A 7,703-nucleotide genomic window follows, 5' to 3' on the forward strand; every position below is an offset into this window, starting at 1 on the left:
AATGTTTCACATGTGCTATGAAAAAGGTTTATTATCAGGTCAAATAGAATATTTTAACAGGAAGATCTCTGTAACCATTTACAGACCATAATACTGTGGGAAAATCTCAATGTGTAAAAGACAAGACTGGCCTGTTGAACACGTATGACCTTTGACCCTCAGGCGTGAAACACTACCATACTACTGTGATGAAAACCCATATAGGAGGACTTTGAAAACCAGTTGTCACTTGACATAGACCACTGCTGAATCCTGAAGTACAACCTGAAACTGTACCACACAAGGTGTTAGAATGCTATCATTTCTGTGCAGAAACACTGCAGAGTTCTGTGGACTGGAGTTCATCTAAAATGGACTGAAAGACAGATGAAACATCTGATAAGACAAGTCCATGTTTCAGTTTGTTTTCAGGAAAGATGGACCTTGTCAAAGATGGAGGATGCTTCTGACTGGGACTGCATCAGTGTCCACATGGCTGATCCCTATATGTGTGAAGGGACTGTCGATGTTAAGGCATAAATGGAATCTTACAGACACGTGCTACCTTTAGGTCAACATCTTTTCCCTGAAGTCTGTGGTTATTTCACCAGGACAATGCCAGTCTGTGTTCATTCTGCACCAGGTCCAACACCATGGATTTATAGTCACAGAGAACTGGAGCTGGACTGTCCCGTCTGAAGTCCACATCTGTCTCCTACTGAAAATGCGTGGACATCATGCAGTGGATGATCAGACGAGTCTTGAAAACAGCAGAAGTGGACAGAAATTCCAATTTGAGCCAATAACGCCAAACGTATCATATTTGATACATGAGTTTTGAACCCCTCTACATGATCAGTGTGATATTTTTTTTCTTTAAAAACCTGATGTATACAGATACATGTAATACACAGATAATCCACCAGGGAGAAGGAATTCGTTCAGAGGCCTTTCCTACGGTGGCTGACAAGGGCCAAACACATTGCAACGGCCCAATGTGTCTGTTAGAGAAAACAGCTGCAAGTACAGAAACGATACAAATTCACAAACTCAAACACAAGTCGAAACGAGGCACAAAAACAGGAATGTGGCGCAAATGAAAAAATGTGCCACAAGACTGAAAAATACATGCATAATCACCAAATGCTCTGCAAATAGAGAAACGATGCAAAGCACAAAACGATTCAAACCAAGAAAACATCTGCAAACGAAACATGCTGCATAACCAGTTACTACAACAGAAGTGCTCCAAACCTGTAGGAGGCGCTGTCAGCAGAACAATGCAGAGGCACACAGGATGGAGAGAGAGACGGAGAACAGCTGACTGACAGTGTTTCAGACTACAGTGGGAACACATTGAAGTTATGGCGTAGCACAGTAATGTGACTTTTATTAGATTCTGTTTGACACTAGTCTGTTGTCTATAAATGCTGGCTGCAGGTTGGGAGCACTTCCACTGTAGTGACTGGTTATGCAGCGTGTTTTTGTGAATTGGTGGTATTGAAGGGAGGGGGGAGTGGTGCAGACTGACAGACAGACAGACCTACAGAGGGTGATGATCTACCGTGCCACTGATGGATGGACTAACCTTGGCCCGGCTCTTGGGCAGCTTCGGCCGAGCAGGAAGAAGTAATACCAGTGGATCAATATTCTGTCAGCTCCACGTCCTTGAACCAGTTGAGCAGAGTTACAGATGACTCACTCATATTTCAACAAATCCAGGCGCCAAGGTCGTGTTTAGAAAAATGATTAGAATATCACATTCTTAAATAAGCACCCTGTAAGCTGGATGGAGACAAAGAAGTCCACAGACCGAATTATGGGATAAACCTTCAACAATCAACTACAGTTTCCCATCAGAAACGTCTATTTTAAACACTTGAACATGTAATACTTTAAGTCAGGGCTGTCAAACTCATTTTAGTTCAGGAGCCACATACCCCAGTATGATCTCCAGAGAGCCGGCCCAGTAGACTAATAACATTATAACCAATAAATTAGACATGCTGTGGTCTAATGCTTTTTAGGAACTGATCAGGTTGGTTCTAAAGTTTAAAGACCCAAAATGTCCATTGATGGCAGCTCCTGTTCACTGATGTTCACGTGCATCATCATCATCATATATTTAAAAAGTAATATACTGAAATGTTTTTAACTTTCAGCAACAGGTGAACAACTCAAAAGCTGGTGTTTGTGCTCAGTTTACATTAGTTATTTCCTTGTATTGAGAGTTGTTTTATCACAGCCTTTAGTAATAATATTAATTTATATGAGTTTCTGTAAAAACTAAACTGTAAACAGTCAACAGTGAGAAATAGAGCGGCACCATATATCATTTGAGCGTCGTCATTGTGAAAAGTCACATGGCAGGTCCTGCAATATAGGAGGCAAATGAACTCAACGTGTTCTCATCTAATTTCAAGGGTACCTGACACACACTGCACAGAGCGATCCACCAATCACAATCATTCTTAATCAGTTTGGAGTGAGTCGCTGGCAAAAACATTGAAAAATGAGCAATGAACAAGAGAAAATCACCGTAAATGAAGACTTGGTGCCAAAAAGAAAAGCCACATCAGTTATAAGGATGATATTGGAACACGTGTTCTGTGTCGAGAGTGCCTTGCACCTGTTGCCACAATGAGAGGTAACATCTAATTAGTTTGACCATTTATGTCAGCACCACACAGTTATTATATCCTCCTGAGTATTTTTTCATATCGCAATATATATCGCAGGGTTAAAAATAATCGCAATTTAAATTTTTCCAATATCGTGCAGCCCTAGTGAGAAATGCAGCCAAATTAAGTTGGTATATTTGTGGATTGAAATACTATTGCACATTTAGGCAGATAATGTAAACGTAATGATTATATGTGTCATGGCATAAAGTTTCATGCTTATCAATCAGACTAATTTAGGATTAATATTATTCCAGTATTAATATTGGAATTATTAACCCTTTCATGCATGAATTGTGAGAACCTTAATCAAAAATTTTTTCCTAAGTGTTTTATTCCTCTTTAGGCATGAAAAAAACACTGTGATTGATTTTATTTATTTATTTATTTTTTTATGAACCTATTTTTCATGGAGTTACAAAAATATCCACTCAGCTGAACTCCATGCGTTTAATTTTTGAAGCTCAGAAACATGCATTTACTCACATACTGTGTGAAAACTAAGAAATAAAAACATTTTAACCCTCCTGAGACCAAGCAATGCATTTTTGTCCTCTGTAGGGGACAAAAGTGCGACAGTTTTACTTTCTGTCCATTGCAAAGAAAATTTCACTAAATAAATAAATAAAAATAATTTTTAAAAAAAAATGTATCTGTAAATAAACAAACAAACAAACAAAAACCCTGTTGCATTATGCGGTTTCCAATCAAGACAATTGTTTAATGGAAAAAAGCTACAAATTTTGATTTTCCTGGGTCTCAGGAGGTTAATGTTGCTAATCTGATGTTTTCTCACATTTTAACATACTATAATACTAGTTATTACTCATTCAGATGATATGTAAAAAAAAAAAAAAAAAAAAAAAAATGTTAAAAAAAAAAAAAAATGTTAATTACAGTCTAATAACAATTAGTAATTGATTTAGATAAAAGAACAGGAAAGTTACAGGAATGTCAGTGAATGGGATGGTGCATAAGCGTCCATTGTGTCGGCTAATATGAAACTAAAACAACAAAACCCATGAATATACAAGAGAACATCAATAGAATAACTGTCCACTGTAGTGACCACTATGCATGAAAGGGTTAATTCATTGTCTGAACCCGCATTATCCTCACTAGGTTCACTTGGAGCCTATCCCAGCTATTTACGGGCGAAGGCGGGGTACACTCTGGACATTTCGCCACTTCATCAGGGCTGACATATAGAGACAAACAATCACTCTCACATTCACACCAATGGGCAATTTAGATTAACCAATTAACCTATCAGTGCTTGTTTTTGGACTGTGGGAGGAAGCCAGAGTACCCGGACAGAACCCATGCAGGCACAGAGAGAACATGCAAACTCCAGACAAAAGGTCCCACCCCCATCGACTGGTGTTGGAATCAAACCCAGGACCTTCTTGCTGTGAGGTACGAGTGCTAACCACTGCACCACCGTGTCACCCAATATTGGAATTATTAAATGTTAATAAATCACATATGAAAGGTTAAAAAAAGAGAAAAATTCATTTGGGAACTGCCACAAAAGTATCACTGGGTGTTTATGGGTTAAATGAAGTGTGTAATCTTGAAGTCTTTATCTTTTTGTGTTCATATAATCTGTATGTTTTCGCTTTGTTGTACTGTACTTACAATATCATACACACAAATGCAGGACACTAACACGCAACATAATAACACAACTCAATACCACTAAACACACAATACAGAACAGGTTAACAGCGGTGTCATGAGGTTTGTCGGTACATAATGTTGTTAATAGAGTCGTTTTTGTGTTTGTGCTGAGTTACCTCGATGCTTTCGGTGTCTCCAGGCTACAGCATCGATCCAATTGTTGTTTTCATTCTGAACTCCTGCATGTAAAATTTCCAACAGAGCAACTTGCAATTACGTCAAGCTGCTTCAGAGCCCCAGATGACATTATACAACAGATTTCACGGGATTTAAAACACTCATATATTTAGCAAATCGACTTCAGACTGTGATACAATTGGTGTCTTTTTAATCCTACTTTAAACCCAAATTAAACCCATTTGTTGTGAAGCTTTTCAAGATGACAAAAAAAGGGTAAGTGCAGAAATCCCTACAGAAACATGCTTTGTGTTGGTTTTTAAAGGACCTCATATATAAAAATGAAACTGAAGAACACAAAACTGGCCAGGAAAAGCTAAAAAAAAAAAATAATAATGAGGCTTACTGGAGGAAAAAAAAAGCATGGTGAAGCTTTCTTAGAGACAGGCAGACAAGAGGAAGGATTATTATGTCCCCCTGCCAGGAGACTGATAGGAGGAGAGAAAAAACATCCATCAGCTGCTGGAGAGAGAGCAGGGTAAAAAGTAAAATAAAATAAAATAAAATGAAATAAAATAAGGACGATGGAATAGGAAGAAAACATGGTGAAGTAAAAGCTGAAGCAAAATCTGCTAAAGGGGATTGAGGAAGATGAGAGAGATGATGTTGAATCTAGAGAGAGAAATAGAAGGAGACGGAGGGAAAGCGGCACAGAGAGGTATTTGAATATATTATGTGCCTTGGGACGGTTAAATCTCACAGTATTGATGGTGTTTATCTCCCGCGAGGGTTTACAGAGAAGTTTAGCATTGCTGCAGGCTGGAAAGTGGAGCTGACAGATAACCAATAATGAGCTCTGATTGATGCCTCAAGTTATGCACAGTGTGGAGAAATGATACAGGTGACAAATAAGGGACACACAGGGATACACACTGGAAAATACTGGGTGGTTTGAATGACCCAAATGCTGGGTTCAAAGATGATGGTTGTATTTCAGGTAGGTCTGATCTAATGCTGGGTTCAAATACAGATCAAGCTCATTGGGTTTGAGATATGACCTGAAGCTGATGCTGGTCTAATTTTCCAACTCAAGAAAGACACAAATTGTTGTAAAACTGTTAAATAATTGGACTGTGAAACACAAAAAGTAAACACCAGAACTTTAACCCATAAAGACCCAAACACCCACTGCCAACCGAAAGCATCTAATGATCTGAAATGTTTAATAAATTCTGAACCACTAAACCTATCAATATGTTGAAATAATTCAGGTAAAATGCAGTTTATCATCTTTTCATGGTCATCAGATATGACCCATTTGGATGTTTACAGGCTCCGTAGTTAATGTGGAAACACCGTCATCTTCTACAACATTGATTCACCAGGAAAATTCACGGAGTTTGACAAATGGCAATTGATGGAGACACTTGTTTTATGTTCAGTTATTGATATCTTCATTGAAAAAGTCACTTTTTTTTAGTTTTCTCTGTTTCTGATATAAAAACCCTTAATTTTAAGCTGAACTTTTATGAACATCTAAATGATCAATAAATTAAATATAGGAAAATACCTGATTTTCACAGAAAAATGCAAAATACAGAGGACGATATTAAAATGAATGGTGACAAATCACTTTGGAAAAGTTAAATATAGAGAAAAAATGTTTTGGAACAGCCACAAAAGTAGCACTTGGTCTTTATGGGTTAAGAAGTAGAGTTTAGTGAAAGTTTCTGTGTTTACAATCTGTTCAGAGTCACTGAAGACATCTCTGCAGCATCAGCATGAGCAGACTTGTATTGATTTTTATCTCTTTTGATAGTTTTTTGTGTACATACAGGCTGGGGAAGCAAAATTTACAATGAACATTTAGTTGTTTTTTCTCAGCAGGCACTACGTCAATTGTTTTGAAACCAAACATATATTGATGTCATAATCATACCTAACACTATTATTCATACCTTTTCAGAAACTTTTGCCCACATGAGTAATCAGGAAAGTAAACGTCAAAGAGTGTGTGATTTGCTGAATGCACTCGTCACACCAAAGGAGATTTCAAAAATAGTTGGAGTGTCCATAAAGACTGTTTATAATATAAAGAAGAGAATGACTATGAGCAAAACTATTACGAGAAAGTCTGGAAGATACTATTAAAGAAGAATGGGAGAAGTTGTCACCCGAATATTTGAGGAACATTTGCGCAAGTTTCAGGAAGCGTGTGAAGGCAGTTATTGAGAAAGAAGGAGGACACATAGAATAAAAACATTTTCTATTATGTCAATTTTCTTGTGGCAAATAAATTCTCATGACTTTCAATAAACTAATTGGTCATACACTGTCTTTCAATCCCTGCCTCAAAATATTGTAAATTTTGCTTCCCCACCCTGTAACTTATGAAGAATGAGGTTAAATCTGCCAAAATAACAAGACATTTTACACAAAACTAGATATTTCTTTACCATCTTTACCACAAATCACCACTTTCTTGGCTGGTAAAATTACCAGTGTCCATCGTTTCTATTCTTTCTGATGTTACATCCCATGTGGCACAGCAAAAGGGGTGGGACTTCAGTTCTCTATATAGCACAAAGGCTTTGAGATGCTTGAATCTGAGTCAAAAACATGCAACTACGTATATCTATGATTTTACTTTTTTTCTGCATAGAAAACATTACCCATTTTATTCTCTCTAGCAATTCATGGCTGGGTTTGTCCATATTTTTCCCAGCACAAGGTGAATGAAATATCCCAGATTGGATTCATTGTTACCCAGCAGTTGTCAGAGTGTAGATACAATCGAAATAATCCACACCAACAGGCGAAATGAGCATAACAGATGAATGATATTCTGTTAAAGTCCTCAAAAACAGGCACATTTTAGTCTAAAAAAGGAGCAGTTTCACCTGATTTAAAAAGTATTGTCTGTAAATCAGGGAGAGGATTCGCATAAAGACTCACGAAATAAATGGGTGAAAGGATGAGGGGGTTTTAGTCCAGACAAAGTAAGCAATCTCCCCTCAAATGAATATTTGATGAGGAAGCTGATATGCTCAAATGAAATGTTATAAATACACAGCAGTGCTAATGGGTTGTCACAGTAAAATGCCCGTCCATGTCTCCATCTGGGTGTCATCAGCACACACACAGATTAGATCAGGGCTTTAATATACTGCCTGATACACAATATAGCCAACAAAATTAGGGGATTTGGAATTGGTTGATGTCTGGGGGATTGAGCATAAAAATAAA

Source organism: Sphaeramia orbicularis, chromosome 1 (assembly GCF_902148855.1).
Source record: "Sphaeramia orbicularis chromosome 1, fSphaOr1.1, whole genome shotgun sequence".
In the NCBI taxonomy this organism is placed as follows: Eukaryota; Metazoa; Chordata; class Actinopteri; order Kurtiformes; family Apogonidae; genus Sphaeramia; species Sphaeramia orbicularis.